This window comes from Lycorma delicatula, chromosome 11 (assembly GCF_047948215.1).
Source record: "Lycorma delicatula isolate Av1 chromosome 11, ASM4794821v1, whole genome shotgun sequence".
NCBI classification, from domain to species: Eukaryota; Metazoa; Arthropoda; class Insecta; order Hemiptera; family Fulgoridae; genus Lycorma; species Lycorma delicatula.
This window is the reverse complement of record NC_134465.1, coordinates 67,157,069-67,175,341: the sequence shown is the minus strand read 5'-3', so window position 1 is coordinate 67,175,341 and position 18,273 is coordinate 67,157,069. Positions and strand designations below refer to the sequence as shown.

General features: G+C 29.4%; 3 long non-coding RNA genes across 5 annotated transcripts in view; 1 reads left to right on the top strand and 2 right to left on the bottom strand.

Annotated features, from left to right (window-relative positions):
- The window catches only part of LOC142332498 (uncharacterized), a 97,276-nt gene that overhangs the window by 28,625 nt on the left and 50,378 nt on the right, over positions 1-18,273 (top strand). For all 3 annotated transcript variants that reach the window (XR_012758310.1, XR_012758311.1, XR_012758312.1), the window contains exons 2-3: positions 8,011-8,183; positions 17,124-17,296. This is a non-coding gene — a long non-coding RNA (uncharacterized LOC142332498). The remainder of the gene's footprint in view (positions 1-8,010; positions 8,184-17,123; positions 17,297-18,273) is intronic.
- LOC142332075 (uncharacterized) lies at positions 2,892-6,066 on the bottom strand. The gene is made up of 3 exons (XR_012758145.1): positions 6,000-6,066; positions 5,172-5,487; positions 2,892-3,086 (listed from the first exon to the last, which is right to left on the bottom strand). It is a non-coding gene; the product is annotated as an uncharacterized LOC142332075 (long non-coding RNA).
- On the bottom strand, positions 11,999-15,179 carry LOC142332126 (uncharacterized). Its single transcript, XR_012758168.1, has 3 exons — positions 15,113-15,179; positions 14,285-14,600; positions 11,999-12,200 (listed from the first exon to the last, which is right to left on the bottom strand). It is a non-coding gene; the product is annotated as an uncharacterized LOC142332126 (long non-coding RNA).

Sequence of the window (18,273 nt, the reverse complement as noted above, 5' to 3'; positions counted from 1 at the left end):
ATATATTGCACTTCACTCAGTAGCATATTTTATCAAATTACAAAAGAATTCTTTGACGAGTTTAAATAAACTTCATAGAGAAATACTGAATTGATTGTATAAAATATTATAATCCAGTTAATTAAAATCCTGCAAAAAAAAGAAGAAAACGTTCTTAGTATATTATGATTTTTTTAAAAATAAATTACAGTAATAAACAATCTATGTAGAATTCAAAGTTCATTATTAATTATTATTATTATTCATGCATTTCATTATTATTACTTCATGTATTTTGGAGAGAGTAAAATACAAAATTAATTTTTGTTACAAAGAGAATCCAACAAGCTGGTAGATTTTCCAAGTTGGAGAAGTTTGCTACAGAGTGGTGATGTCTGAAAGGAGGTAGTGTTTGTCATATTATGCGCTCATACTGACTTACAGTAAAAGTACATGCGTGATCGCAGGTAAAAAAGAAGGAAAAATCCAGTTATTGGAAACGTAATACGTAAAATAAGATAAATAATGGTAGATTAAGCATTTGATCAACCACAAGGGTGATTTACAAGGATATAAAGACTAGTACTGGAATGGAAAATGTGAATGAAAAAATGAACAATGCTGACAGTCGGTTTGTGCATGTAATGAAGATTGAGAAGGAGCATAACTGAAAGAATTTGTGCAAGAGGAAATACAAGTCTGGATGAAGATCACAGAGGTGATGGCTCAGTAAACTTGTAAAGGGCATAGAAAAGGAAGTTAGGGATATTTCAAGAGTATTTAGAAGCAAAGGAAGGTTTAAACAAGAAAAGGTTGTTTCTGAAAGGTTTACTTCCAACAGATAGCTGGATAAAAAGGAAAGAAGAAAAATCTGCATTCAACTCACCGGATTGGCAAGTGTTCAGCATTGTTACTGATAAGCTGGTTTTCAGTTCTGTAGGACCCTTAGTTCTGACAAAACTAAGCAAGAAAAAAGTTTTAAAATAGGATTTAAAACATTACCACTTATTAAAATTCAGTTATCTCATGATCTGTTGATCTGAGAGTTAATATGATTATTAAATGATAAAATGATTTTAAAAAAATTAATCAAAAAACTTTTTACAATGTACATAAATTATCAAATCATTTTGTGTTTTACTCTAGTATTTTTACTATTCAATCTAGTGATCAAATTTCATTAATCTACGAGTCATTTTTTTGTGCAAAATGTATCTTCTTACTGTATCGTACTGTTTTTAACAGTTTTACAGATTGAAAAATTATTGTTCATTAAACTTTCCAAACTGTCAGACCTTTGTGTCTACTGTGGACAAGTTGATTCCATTGAACATACTGCCACCACTGGGAGCAATCGCAGGCAGAATGTTAACAACAAACACTGGAACATCTAGATCCTGATAATGTTATGGCTGCATGCTCAGGAACAGGAGGAACTGGGCTGTGGTAGAATGCATGATCATCAATGCACGGACATCATCAAGGCTAAGCTGCCGGATAGGTGACAGCCAGTCTCCAGGAGTGGGCAGCAGGAGCCCACCCATGTTGTCATCTGCCAATGACTCCTGGTGAATATCAGATCCTGCCGCTCAGAAGCGGCCAGTATATGTATTGCGCACCTGTCACATAGAAACCATGTTCATGCCTCGCGGCCAAGTTCAGTTCCTATGGAAAGAAGGGAGAGGTTTTTTAACAGGTGTGAACCCTGCACTGCCGTCAGAACAGGCCTGATGGCAGCTGGTAAAGCTTTTCCCTCCCCATATGGAAAAAAAAACTGTTGAATAAGGTTTTCAACAAATATCTGCGTTAAATCTTATGAATTTTTTTTTAAAATGACCAATTTTAAGATCCTTTAGAAATAATTTATTCAGTTTAAATCACTTGATTATCTTGAACTTGGTTGATTTAATTATTTTTCGTCTGTAGAGAAATATAATTTAATCATAAAATTTTTGAAAAGACTGTACTAACCATCACACTCATGTTATTGTTAGTAAAGTTAGTTTCATTTAAGTAAATAATTGCTTTGCCGGCCTCCATGGGGTGAGTGGTAGCGTCACGGCCTTTCATTCGAATCCCGATCAGGCATTTTCACACAGTACTTGTCATTCATCTCATCCTCTGAAACAATAACTAACCGTGGTCCCAGAGGTTAAAAAAAAATAGTAAATAATCGCTTAGAGAATGAGTAATACATAGAGTTTTTCCAGAATTATCAATTTATACAAATTCTGTTTTAATCTAAATGAAAATAAAACTCTAAAAAGTTAAAAAATTATTTCAAATAATGAAAGCTGGCATATTTTTATTTTAATTGAGAAATTGTTTCAAATAAAACCAGTTTATTTAACTAAGTTTGACGATCAGCACAATTAGTTTTAATAAATATTAAAATATTAATAGATATTAAATATTTTAACATTTATTATTAGAGATATAGCACACTTATTTTTACCTATTTTCAGCAGCTATAAAGACAGAATTCATCCACCGGATGATATCAAATCTAGTGAAGGGTTAGGCAGTTTTAAACAGATTTAAATTTTTTCAATGTTAAAAATTTACTGTTTTTGTTAGGATTCAATTAATGGTGGGTACTCTCTAGGGAAACTCAGCCTGAGACTAATAAAAAACGAATATTAAATAGCTAAAATATAACTGTATTTTGATCTTGAGATAGAGTATAATGAAATTTAATTTAACAATATTATTTTTCCAATAAACTAGATGGAAAAAGCACAAACAAAACTGGAGTATTTAACTTTAATTTTCTTTAAAGTAAAAATTTTGAAACACAATACTTACTTCATCTGTTTATATTTCAAATGATTTTTTGCATTACCAATGCAAAATTATCCCTCTACGTTTGCTGCTTTTCTGTTTTGCTTGAATTATTTAGCTAACTTCTCACATTGCATTTTTTTTTTAAGATGTCAAAACTGGTTTAGTTTTTCATTACAGATTCTATCCATGATTCTACTCGTACCAAAACATTTTCTTATAATTTGATCATTTTTTATTCTTTATCTTGTTAGGTTTTCCTGTATGTTGTTCTGGAGCTAGAGTTTCTGATTTTAATGTTTTGTCTCTCTTTATGCAATTTATGTCTAAAAAAAAAATCAAGTAAACCCTATCAGAAATTTCAAAGTTAGTGAACAGTTGGTCTTTGTTGTAACTAAAGATCTCCTAAAACAGAAAAGAACTCTCTACTTGGATTACTAGTATTCTTCCCCAAACTTATTTGTAGGACTATTGAATTGGTGCACTTATTAAAATAAACTGAGTAACTTAGTGAAAAGAGATATTAGAAAAAAATTTGAAAAAAGGAGAACTGACATTTAATTCTTTTCACAATCTGTTGCGCCTAAAATGGCCAGACAGAAAAAAATGTTGTGATTTTTTTTTTGTATAAAAATCCCTTGTGCAAAATATTTTCAAACTACTAAAAAAAAATTAAATTTAAAACTAGTACACCTGACTCATCTTGCGACACATAAAATGTTCCACATAACAAAAATCTTCACAAATCTATTGTTAACAAATAAGCCTGTGTTAATAGGCTAGTTGACTGTTTTTGAAAAACCGGTTTATATTATACCTTATGGTCTATTTCACTAAAATATAAACATTATAATACACAAACGATCATTTACACAATGTATTCTGCATTTTTATAAACCAATTAAAATTTTCCTGCTAAAACTCTCCAAACTGTCATGGCCCCTCGTATGATGCCACGGCTTACAAAAAAATCAGATGTTTAGTGGAGTCTTTAAGATGTTGCGAAAATTACAAAGTCTAAAATGAATTCCAAGTTCTACAAGTACTATAAAGTGCCTCAGTGTGAAAGTATTACCATTAAAACTCCAAACAAATTGTTTATTTAACTGTATTTAATTATTTATTTAACGAACTTAATGTTCCGGGCTAAGTATATTAAAGTTAATATTAAATAAATTAACAAATTAGGTTCATTTTCAATATTTTTAGACTAAGACCAATTGTAGAAAGCAAAATTCTATCAGGTTTTCCCTTACTGTCATCTAGCCTATTATACTTGTTTATTTTTACTTACTGCCTTTTCCATTCCTGGCACTAATTTTTTTTATTGGGGAAGAACCATTTTGTAATCACCCAATGTTCTTCCCTAGATTTATTATCTCATTTATACAATAAGCGTGAAAATTTAGAGCACCCCCTTTGCTGGCCCAAAAAATACCTCATAGTTTCACATTATAGTTCACAATGTTCAGTATATTTATTTGCTTTTAGTCAATATAGGGTAAAACAATTAAGGTAAATCTCTTTACATGGATATTGTAATACCTAATGGTGGACCTGGAGGTTGATACTGAAGTAAACCTGTTTCCATCTCAAGAATATCCTTTAGACTATTTTAAGTCAATAAATAAACACAATGTGTTTGATAATAAATTATTTCTAGATGACTGACCGTTCAAGACAAGGTCTGCTCAAAAGTCAGAATTTTTCCTTTTATCTCTGTATCAGTAGAATTTCTGCCAGAAAATAGAATATTTATCCTTTCAATATTGATCCTAAAAGTTATTAATTTATTTAGTAAGAACCAAATTGTGAACAAAATCCTTCATCTTTGGTTGGCTATAGATTCTAATCTTCAAAGGCCGGTGAAGAAATTGTGTCAATTTTTTCTATATGCTAGGTGGATAAAATCTTATTGTCTTGTAACACAGATTGAAGTCTTAAAATAGGAGTATCCTGTCCATGAAGCACAGGTCTTATTTCGATGGCAGATTAATGAACTGAATAGCATATTTTTTTTAACTACAGATATTTTGCAAACAAAAAATTGAAATGATTTTGTTTTTTACACTATATCATTCGAATACCAAACAGCATAGATGAATGAATCCCTTTGTATCACTGTATTAAATTTTCTGCACAAGATATACAGAAGACATACAAAGCCCATGTTTGTTTTTTTTATTTCAAAGTTCATTTGAAAATATGCCAATCAAATTTTGCTTTGCCTCATTAACAACCACTTATACTGTTTGGTATAAGTTTGTTATAGTTTCCAAGTATTTGTTCAGCCTTCTGTTCAGATTAGCAATTTTTAATATCATGAAAACAAAACTCACATAACAGAATGCAAACCACCAATTGCATATAAGAGGGGGTCCAGTGAGTTTGCTAAATAATAGTTAACTTACCAGGTTAGCATTGATGTTGGTGGAAAGCAGCCCATCTTTAAATAGCCCAGAACTGGTCTAGTGGTTAACTCATCATCGCAAATCATCTGATTTTGAATTTGAGAGTTTTAAGGTTCAATCCTTGTAAAGGGAGTTACTATTATACGGGTTTGAATAGTAAATTGTGGATACTGGTGTTCTTTGGTAGTTGGGTATCAATTAACCACACATCTCAGGAATGGTCGACCTGAGGCTGTACAAAACTACACTTCATTTACATTCATACATATGATCCTCATTCATCCTCTGAAGTAATATCTTATGGTGGTTCTGGAACCTAAACAGAAAAAGAGAGAGCCCATCTTTAATGTGACATAAAATAAAACTTGTACTAGACTATGGCAAATACAGATTTAAAATGCTTACATGATTAATATAATGTGTCTTATAGTGAATTCAGCAACTCTTTTACTACTAAAAATAGGGTAACAGCAACAACATCTAAAATATAGTATTGGGCAAAATCGTTATAAATAATTATTGAGAAAATTCAATTTAAAACTATTGCCACTGATTCATCTTCAGACACATAAAATGCTCCATGTAGTAAAACTCTTCACAAGTCCATTTTAATTAATAAATAAGGCTAATTAATTATACTTGTTTATTTTTACTAAAACTGTTTAAACTCAAATGCAGTATTCTGTGAAATGTTTTACCATTTATGATGTCAAAAATTAAAACTGTCTTTTAAAAAAAAACCCCTTCACTTATTTTGTAAAATAAATCTGATCATGAGGTTTTTACATTGTTTTCCTATAATCTAATTAAATTTAAAATTATACTCACTTATGTCATCTAGCTGTTGATTGTGTTAATCTTAATCTGATCATCATTTTGACTTTTGAAATTAGCCTTTTCATCTTATTTTTTGTTATATATTCATCACATGTACAATTTTCTAAGCATCACTTTAGTGTGTTGTTCCAGCATTAATTAGTTAAAATATCGCAGTTTTCTATGCCTGAAACAGACTTGAAACACTCTGGAAAAAAATTAGTATAAAAATAATAAAATAAATTAATACAAATTAACAAATTATTAATATTTTAATTCTTTTGGAATCCATTTTTCCTCTTTTTATTCTTCATCACACCATTTTTTTCATCATTGATTAGTTAAAATATTACCATGATCGATAGCTGAAACAAACTTAAATATTCTGAAACAAAATTAGTAAAAATATCAAGGCAATTGTTAAAAATACAGTTTGATGAACTTGAAATATACATACATAATAAATAAAACATTACTTCGGAAAATTCCCTACAGGTTAACATGGCTTAACAGCATGCACTTAATGTAATCTTAAATAAATAAAAAACATATTTAAAATAATATATCACTTTATAATTGGGCCTACTGTGGGTGGGGTATGGAACGCGAACGCGACTTAACATACTTAATTCTAACTTAAAATATATAATGAACCTGTAAAAAAACACTACACATATAACATAATTAAAAAATAATTACAACCTACTGAGGGGCCTACTGGGGAAACGTGATTTTTCTTTAATTCTAACATGCAAATTTACTCTAACATGCACATGTTTACAAAACAAAACAAAAATATATAATTACCTGAAAAAGAAACTTAATCCTACTAGAAAAGGAGCACCAGATACAAAGTAAGTAGTCCTCCCTTTAATTGTTATTATAAAACTAATTAGTTAAGCCACATTAACGCTGTTCACTCTTAACCTATGTAAGTAATCGTTGTCGTACCTGCAACAAAAGATAAAAAGAACAATGTTAGTATTATATATGTACTGTTAGTAACAAAAATTTATTTATTTAGTAGCATTAAGAAAAAACATACTATCTAATTAACAGTTATTCTATAACAATGGTATAATTCAATTTTATGACTGAAAAAAGTGGAAAAGAGCGACTTTAAAGAACTTGTGTATCTATTTATTTATTGATCTAAGAAAGCAAGACCATTTATCCAAAATACTTAATTAAAAGGAACATTGTTAATCGTTATAATAGAACTAATAATTAAACCGAAACTTAACAGTTCAAGAAACTCATTATATAAAGAACTCAAACTAACTTATTGACAAAATTAGCAAGTAAATTTTTAAATAAAAGTTTACAATTACTCACTAAATACTATGAGGGAGATTTATAAGCAGCCTATGAATGCCTAAGTAAAAGTGGATTAGAATTAAATAATGTGCCAGAGTGGTGCGTATGGTTAACGATATCTTTCCATAAAGAAGGTATTAGATATGCATCACAGGATAAATATGTTGACAACTTATACAGTAATGTAGTAGTAGCAGTAATAGTATGTTGTATGGTTTAAGAAGATTTGCCAGAATGATTAATAAAAAAAATTAAATATTGCATTAAATTTATTATGATCCAATTTCACTAATAAACACGGTTTTGTTAAATGAAAGTTTTATTGTTTTTCTGATGTAAATTTTATACTGAATCAAAAAAATGCAATCAAAATTTTTCCACCATCTACTGTTATAAGATTTTTTGAAGTATATTTTTTATGTACTTCTAAGTAATATATTACTACATATTTTTAAGTAGAATTCTATGTATTTTTTAGGGATAACTTACGTACATAAAAGAATATTTTAAATGATTTCTAATTGAGAGTGAATACAAATATATTATGAAGGCAACAGCTGTATTTGGATGATTGATTCATGTACAGTAGGTTCTAACACATCAGTAGAGAGCAGTCTTCAGAGTGATTCAATTAACACACCAATATTGTTTAAACATTCACTGCGTATGCACATACAGTGGTTTCATTCTGTTTTGTGATTTACAGGTACTGTGTCAAGTGTGTTGCGTTAAGAGAATAAATATGCCAAGAAGTGTGTAAATGACCCAAACTTCTGTTACAAGTGTGGGGATTCGATGCTTGAAGAACAACTATTATGTTTAACTACATTAATTAAAAAAGTTATGAAGTAAATTCCGGCATTAAAGTTGGAGATCAAGGTAAGAACTGATCCCATCACATCTACTGTTAAACCTGTGTGAAATATCTCACTGTCTGGGCTAGGGATAATTGGCACATGAATTTTGCCATATTAACATGTGGTATGAACTACAAGATCGTTGGACTTTTATTTCTGTATTACAAAAATAAAAGAATAGCTTGTAAATCCAAACATACACCATCTGATATTAGAAGGCACCTCATGGGGACGATTTACCAGTACCGCAACCTCCAACACTTTAAACTTTAGAAAATTAATCAGAATATGAGGTAATCACTGAAGTCTGACAAGAGGAGCAAGAAGGTCCTGCTTTTGAAGCAGAATCCTCTAGCCCTGAATCTTATTAGGTATCAAAGTGAATTATGATCTTCTTCGGGATTTGAATTTGTGAAAGAAACAAGCCAAGCTTATGGGATCTAGGCCGGAATCTTCTCCAAACTAACATGAAATGTATTTATTTCATTGTTATCAGGAAGAGTTTCAAGATTAACATTCTGACAGAAAAATAGTTTAGTGTTCTGACACAATATTTGTGCCATGATGGATACACTGCATAATGAACACAACTTTACAGAAAGAAGATTGTTCATAGATTCTTTGAAAATTAGTTTAAAAACTATCCTTTTGCACAACGGCAAAAATTATCCTTCTGTGCCATTAGCAGATGCAACTAATATGAAAGAAAGATAAGAATATATGAAAATCCAATTAGAAAAAATTCATTAGTTCTAGTGAACTGCCCCCTTTACAAATTAGCAGATTCCCAAGTACCACTGAACTATATGTTGCCGTTTAATTTATTGCGTTTTTAATGGTTTGCAATTCAGCTGCATTAAATTTTGTTGCTTTCTGTGCAAATGAGGCAGCAGGGGCAAAACAAATCATTATAAATAAGGAATTAATAACCAAAGCGTGAAGCATTTATGCCTGGACAGAAAAGTGTTTTACATCCCTTACTAGTTAACTTGAAAATGATTTTCTACATCCATTCCACATAAAATTTTCAAAAACTCTGTTAAGGCAATGCATAAAAATGGTACTGGATTTCATTATTGTAAATAAAAATGTCCTCGCTTGAGCAACACTTAAATCAAGGAAGGAATTTTTGTGGGTTCCTGATAAAGAACATTGATTAGAGATGGACAATTCAAACAACTGTTAAGTAAAGTCAAAAAGTCTTTGTGGAGATCAATTAAAAGTGTTGTCCAAAACCTTTTAGTAAATTTTAAATTTCTGAACTATTTTGGACATTATGGAAAAATGCTACAGTTGTACAAACATGTGTAATATGTCCCTAAAGTTTATTTCTTGGATTCGCACCTGGATTTCTTTTCGTACAATCTCTGCACAATCCGTGACAAGCACAGGGAATGCTTCCACCAGCAAATTTAAGTCATGGAAAACAGGTACCAGCAACAGTAGAGTGTAAGAATGGTTGCAAACCTGACAGACACTAAAGAGGGAAATTGTAGATGCCAAATACGAAAGGAAAACAATAACTACCACCTTTTAGATAAGTTGAATACTGTCCTCCAAATTCTCCAAATGTTCTAATTAAAAAGAATTCTTTTTGAATGTAATAATGCCATAAGGTAGGTATCTGTTAAATATAAAACAAATAGATTCATGTATATAGCTTTTGTGTCGTCATGTTTATCGATAGTTTTAACTTTGTGGAATTAAGAAACTTTTTATCTTAATTTTTTTTTCAAGTTAGGAAGAGATACACTTAGAATGTGATTAAAAACTGTATTGTATTTAATTGTGCTTATTCATTTAATATGTAATTATGTGTTCTACTGAACACAATACGTTATAGAATGTGTACAATATCAACATTATTTTCTATTTTGGTGAATTTATAACTCATATAAATGAGATGTTTGAAAAGTATTGAATATATTCCTACAGAGAGATTTTACTTCAATTGTTCAGAATTTATTTATATATATCTTTAAAACTATAAATAAGGTGCAAAGCAACTCACATTGTTACCAAAATGATGGACATTATCTGTAAAGTTAATTAATTACCTGTATGATATACGATTTGTTAATATTTTTTTAGTTTTTTATTATTATTAAATTATTTTTATTCAGTTAAATCTGGTATTCCAGTTTTTTTACTTCATAAGTTAAACATTTTTTCTCTTTAGAAAAATACTGATGAAGCAGTATATAATGTACCTGCTTCCTGTAGTAGATTTTTTAGTTTTTCATTAAGTCAATGATGGTCTAGAAGACTACCACAATTATTGCTATAGTTTAACATGTGCAGTGTAGCAACAATGATATTCCTTTTTTTATTAAGCTGTCAACACCGCATTCTAATTTGAATAATACCAGTGTATTTATATTTTGCCATTTGGTCTTAAGCTTTACTTGAAATTATATAAATTTGTCCAAAGTACAAGACGAGAGATCACCCCAGAAATCAAATTCACATTTCACATGGACATTACAATAGAATGGATAGGAAGTAGTTAGGAAGCAAGAAAATAAGCAAGAAGAAATTCGGTTGTATAAAATTTTCCATAAAAAAGAAATTGATTACCTTCAGCAATACATATACAGAACAGAATAGGAACAAAACAAAGTTACATTGACATAACCGGAAACTAGTGTGGAAGTGACAACTGATCTTCAAGTTCACAGTATCTAATATCATACAGCTGTGAAACAAGATCACCTAAGTTCATTCAGAGAACTGATAGTATGAGGTACTAGACAAGAAAACAAATTTTTTATGACATAAGGGGATTTTTTTTTTTTTTTTGAAAATGAATGCCGATGTAAATACCACTACAAAACATGAAGGTGGCCAGTATATAAACTGTTAAATCACCACCGATGAAGACTTTTCATTCACTCAGATTGATATTAAACTAAAAAAGCAGGATCAACCAAAGAAGTTAGAAAAAATAATATGTGAATAGAGTATAATAAACTATTTTAAAAAAGAAATATTTTAGCAAATATCCTTTGTTGGAATCTACAGGTAGGATTCCAGATTTAAGAAGAAAGTTGGATTATTGATAGATTTATTAGGAAGATCTGCCAGTTGGCCGTGAATTTTTAAAAAAATATTATCAACGCTACAAAAATTAAAACAATAAATAATCCACCATCTGATGAGAAAAGGAAAGAAGACTGAATATTAAAATGAACATTTTTTAATAAAAAGAAATAAAATAGTATTCTTTATCACATCATTTTATGTTTACTGTTTTGAATCTGAACAGAATGGAATATTCATGTTTTAATATTTAATTATGTTTATTAATAACTTTTTATACATTTTTTGATTAATAATAAATTAAGAGAAAATTTTTCTTTACTAAAAGATAAATTAATTAATTAATTTGGTTCTTTATATTCTGAGTATTTCTTTTATAAATACTTTAAAAATAATGATAAACACTAAAGTATTTTTATAATAAAAAAAAGTAACAACAAATTAATAAATGTTAAAAAATTTAATTAAAAAGTAAAAATTATTTAATTATTTATTTATATTAATAAATATTATTAATTTAATAATATTTATAAATATATATGTATATATATATATATATATATATTTACAATTATCAGTGGCAGCTTGTAGCTAAAATTAGTGGCGGTGTTGCCCCAGAAAATTTTTTTCTGGGCCTTTTCAACATAGGGTTAAAGTTTTCTGAAAAATAAAAGAACCGAAAAAAAAATGAATCGTAGAATAGCTGGAAGCAGGATAATAATCTAATTCTACACTTGTATCATATTCAAAAATATGGTATTTGCTGCTTTTCTGTTTTGCTTGAATTATTTAGCTAACTTCTCACATTGCATTTTTTTTTAAGATGTCAAAACTGGTTTAGTTTTTCATTACAGATTCTATCCATGATTCTACTCGTACCAAAACATTTTCTTATAATTTGATCATTTTTTATTCTTTATCTTGTTAGGTTTTCCTGTATGTTGTTCTGGAGCTAGAGTTTCTGATTTTAATGTTTTGTCTCTCTTTATGCAATTTATGTCTAAAAAAAAAATCAAGTAAACCCTATCAGAAATTTCAAAGTTAGTGAACAGTTGGTCTTTGTTGTAACTAAAGATCTCCTAAAACAGAAAAGAACTTTCTACTTGGATTACTAGTATTCTTCCCCAAACTTATTTGTAGGACTATTGAATTGGTGCACTTATTAAAATAAACTGAGTAACTTAGTGAAAAGAGATATTAGAAAAAAATTTGAAAAAAGGAGAACTGACATTTAATTCTTTTCACAATCTGTTGCGCCTAAAATGGCCAGACAGAAAAAAATGTTGTGATTTTTTTTTGTATAAAAATCCCTTGTGCAAAATATTTTCAAACTACTAAAAAAAAATTAAATTTAAAACTAGTACACCTGACTCACCTTGCGACACATAAAATGTTCCACATAACAAAAATCTTCACAAATCTATTGTTAACAAATAAGCCTGTGTTAATAGGCTAGTTGACTGTTTTTGAAAAACCGGTTTATATTATACCTTATGGTCTATTTCACTAAAATATAAACATTATAATACACAAACGATCATTTACACAATGTATTCTGCATTTTTATAAACCAATTAAAATTTTCCTGCTAAAACTCTCCAAACTGTCATGGCCCCTCGTATGATGCCACGGCTTACAAAAAAATCAGATGTTTAGTGGAGTCTTTAAGATGTTGCGAAAATTACAAAGTCTAAAATGAATTCCAAGTTCTACAAGTACTATAAAGTGCCTCAGTGTGAAAGTATTACCATTAAAACTCCAAACAAATTGTTTATTTAACTGTATTTAATTATTTATTTAACGAACTTAATGTTCCGGGCTAAGTATATTAAAGTTAATATTAAATAAATTAACAAATTAGGTTCATTTTCAATATTTTTAGACTAAGACCAATTGTAGAAAGCAAAATTCTATCAGGTTTTCCCTTACTGTCATCTAGCCTATTATACTTGTTTATTTTTACTTACTGCCTTTTCCATTCCTGGCACTAATTTTTTTTATTGGGGAAGAACCATTTTGTAATCACCCAATGTTCTTCCCTAGATTTATTATCTCATTTATACAATAAGCGTGAAAATTTAGAGCACCCCCTTTGCTGGCCCAAAAAATACCTCATAGTTTCACATTATAGTTCACAATGTTCAGTATATTTATTTGCTTTTAGTCAATATAGGGTAAAACAATTAAGGTAAATCTCTTTACATGGATATTGTAATACCTAATGGTGGACCTGGAGGTTGATACTGAAGTAAACCTGTTTCCATCTCAAGAATATCCTTTAGACTATTTTAAGTCAATAAATAAACACAACGTGTTTGATAATAAATTATTTCTAGATGACTGACCGTTCAAGACAAGGTCTGCTCAAAAGTCAGAATTTTTCCTTTTATCTCTGTATCAGTAGAATTTCTGCCAGAAAATAGAATATTTATCCTTTCAATATTGATTCTAAAAGTTATTAATTTATTTAGTAAGAACCAAATTGTGAACAAAATCCTTCATCTTTGGTTGGCTATAGATTCTAATCTTCAAAGGCCGGTGAAGAAATTGTGTCAATTTTTTCTATATGCTAGGTGGATAAAATCTTATTGTCTTGTAACACAGATTGAAGTCTTAAAATAGGAGTATCCTGTCCATGAAGCACAGGTCTTATTTCGATGGCAGATTAATGAACTGAATAGCATATTTTTTTTAACTACAGATATTTTGCAAACAAAAAATTGAAATGATTTTGTTTTTTACACTATATCATTCGAATACCAAACAGCATAGATGAATGAATCCCTTTGTATCACTGTATTAAATTTTCTGCACAAGATATACAGAAGACATACAAAGCCCATGTTTGTTTTTTTTATTTCAAAGTTCATTTGAAAATATGCCAATCAAATTTTGCTTTGCCTCATTAACAACCACTTATACTGTTTGGTATAAGTTTGTTATAGTTTCCAAGTATTTGTTCAGCCTTCTGTTCAGATTAGCAATTTTTAATATCATGAAAACAAAACTCACATAACAGAATGCAAACCACCAATTGCATATAAGAGGGGGTCCAGTGAGTTTGCTAAATAATAGTTAACTTACCAGGTTAGCATTGATGTTGGTGGAAAGCAGCCCATCTTTAAATAGCCCAGAACTGGTCTAGTGGTTAACTCATCATCGCAAATCATCTGATTTTGAATTTGAGAGTTTTAAGGTTCAATCCTTGTAAAGGGAGTTACTATTATACGGGTTTGAATAGTAAATTGTGGATACTGGTGTTCTTTGGTAGTTGGGTATCAATTAACCACACATCTCAGGAATGGTCGACCTGAGGCTGTACAAAACTACACTTCATTTACATTCATACATATGATCCTCATTCATCCTCTGAAGTAATATCTTATGGTGGTTCTGGAACCTAAACAGAAAAAGAGAGAGCCCATCTTTAATGTGACATAAAATAAAACTTGTACTAGACTATGGCAAATACAGATTTAAAATGCTTACATGATTAATATAATGTGTCTTATAGTGAATTCAGCAACTCTTTTACTACTAAAAATAGGGTAACAGCAACAACATCTAAAATATAGTATTGGGCAAAATCGTTATAAATAATTATTGAGAAAATTCAATTTAAAACTATTGCCACTGATTCATCTTCAGACACATAAAATGCTCCATGTAGTAAAACTCTTCACAAGTCCATTTTAATTAATAAATAAGGCTAATTAATTATACTTGTTTATTTTTACTAAAACTGTTTAAACTCAAATGCAGTATTCTGTGAAATGTTTTACCATTTATGATGTCAAAAATTAAAACTGTCTTTTAAAAAAAAACCCCTTCACTTATTTTGTAAAATAAATCTGATCATGAGGTTTTTACATTGTTTTCCTATAATCTAATTAAATTTAAAATTATACTCACTTATGTCATCTAGCTGTTGATTGTGTTAATCTTAATCTGATCATCATTTTGACTTTTGAAATTAGCCTTTTCATCTTATTTTTTGTTATATATTCATCACATGTACAATTTTCTAAGCATCACTTTAGTGTGTTGTTCCAGCATTAATTAGTTAAAATATCGCAGTTTTCTATGCCTGAAACAGACTTGAAACACTCTGGAAAAAAATTAGTATAAAAATAATAAAATAAATTAATACAAATTAACAAATTATTAATATTTTAATTCTTTTGGAATCCATTTTTCCTCTTTTTATTCTTCATCACACCATTTTTTTCATCATTGATTAGTTAAAATATTACCATGATCGATAGCTGAAACAAACTTAAATATTCTGAAACAAAATTAGTAAAAATATCAAGGCAATTGTTAAAAATACAGTTTGATGAACTTGAAATATACATACATAATAAATAAAACATTACTTCGGAAAATTCCCTACAGGTTAACATGGCTTAACAGCATGCACTTAATGTAATCTTAAATAAATAAAAAACATATTTAAAATAATATATCACTTTATAATTGGGCCTACTGTGGGTGGGGTATGGAACGCGAACGCGACTTAACATACTTAATTCTAACTTAAAATATATAATGAACCTGTAAAAAAACACTACACATATAACATAATTAAAAAATAATTACAACCTACTGAGGGGCCTACTGGGGAAACGTGATTTTTCTTTAATTCTAACATGCAAATTTACTCTAACATGCACATGTTTACAAAACAAAACAAAAATATATAATTACCTGAAAAAGAAACTTAATCCTACTAGAAAAGGAGCACCAGATACAAAGTAAGTAGTCCTCCCTTTAATTGTTATTATAAAACTAATTAGTTAAGCCACATTAACGCTGTTCACTCTTAACCTATGTAAGTAATCGTTGTCGTACCTGCAACAAAAGATAAAAAGAACAATGTTAGTATTATATATGTACTGTTAGTAACAAAAATTTATTTATTTAGTAGCATTAAGAAAAAACATACTATCTAATTAACAGTTATTCTATAACAATGGTATAATTCAATTTTATGACTGAAAAAAGTGGAAAAGAGCGACTTTAAAGAACTTGTGTATCTATTTATTTATTGATCTAAGAAAGCAAGACCATTTATCCAAAATACTTAATTAAAAGGAACATTGTTAATCGTTATAATAGAACTAATAATTAAACCGAAACTTAACAGTTCAAGAAACTCATTATATAAAGAACTCAAACTAACTTATTGACAAAATTAGCAAGTAAATTTTTAAATAAAAGTTTACAATTACTCACTAAATACTATGAGGGAGATTTATAAGCAGCCTATGAATGCCTAAGTAAAAGTGGATTAGAATTAAATAATGTGCCAGAGTGGTGCGTATGGTTAACGATATCTTTCCATAAAGAAGGTATTAGATATGCATCACAGGATAAATATGTTGACAACTTATACAGTAATGTAGTAGTAGCAGTAATAGTATGTTGTATGGTTTAAGAAGATTTGCCAGAATGATTAATAAAAAAAATTAAATATTGCATTAAGTTTATTATGATCCAATTTCACTAATAAACACGGTTTTGTTAAATGAAAGTTTTATTGTTTTTCTGATGTAAATTTTATACTGAATCAAAAAAATGCAATCAAAATTTTTCCACCATCTACTGTTATAAGATTTTTTGAAGTATATTTTTTATGTACTTCTAAGTAATATATTTCTACATATTTTTAAGTAGAATTCTATGTATTTTTTAGGGATAACTTACGTACATAAAAGAATATTTTAAATGATTTCTAATTGAGAGTGAATACAAATATATTATGAAGGCAACAGCTGTATTTGGATGATTGATTCATGTACAGTAGGTTCTAACACATCAGTAGAGAGCAGTCTTCAGAGTGATTCAATTAACACACCAATATTGTTTAAACATTCACTGCGTATGCACATACAGTGGTTTCATTCTGTTTTGTGATTTACAGGTACTGTGTCAAGTGTGTTGCGTTAAGAGAATAAATATGCCAAGAAGTGTGTAAATGACCCAAACTTCTGTTACAAGTGTGGGGATTCGATGCTTGAAGAACAACTATTATGTTTAACTACATTAATTAAAAAAGTTATGAAGTAAATTCCGGCATTAAAGTTGGAGATCAAGGTAAGAACTGATCCCATCACATCTACTGTTAAACCTGTGTGAAATATCTCACTGTCTGGGCTAGGGATAATTGGCACATGAATTTTGCCATATTAACATGTGGTATGAACTACAAGATCGTTGGACTTTTATTTCTGTATTACAAAAATAAAAGAATAGCTTGTAAATCCAAACATACACCATCTGATATTAGAAGGCACCTCATGGGGACGATTTACCAGTACCGCAACCTCCAACACTTTTAACTTTAGAAAATTAATCAGAATATGAGGTAATCACTGAAGTCTGACAAGAGGAGCAAGAAGGTCCTGCTTTTGAAGCAGAATCCTCTAGCCCTGAATCTTATTAGGTATCAAAGTGAATTATGATCTTCTTCGGGATTTGAATTTGTGAAAGAAACAAGCCAAGCTTATGGGATCTAGGCCGGAATCTTCTCCAAACTAACATGAAATGTATTTATTTCATTGTTATCAGGAAGAGTTTCAAGATTAACATTCTGACAGAAAAATAGTTTAGTGTTCTGACACAATATTTGTGCCATGATGGATACACTGCATAATGAACACAACTTTACAGAAAGAAGATTGTTCATAGATTCTTTGAAAATTAGTTTAAAAACTATCCTTTTGCACAACGGCAAAAATTATCCTTCTGTGCCATTAGCAGATGCAACTAATATGAAAGAAAGATAAGAATATATGAAAATCCAATTAGAAAAAATTCATTAGTTCTAGTGAACTGCCCCCTTTACAAATTAGCAGATTCCCAAGTACCACTGAACTATATGTTGCCGTTTAATTTATTGCGTTTTTAATGGTTTGCAATTCAGCTGCATTAAATTTTGTTGCTTTCTGTGCAAATGAGGCAGCAGGGGCAAAACAAATCATTATAAATAAGGAATTAATAACCAAAGCGTGAAGCATTTATGCCTGGACAGAAAAGTGTTTTACATCCCTTACTAGTTAACTTGAAAATGA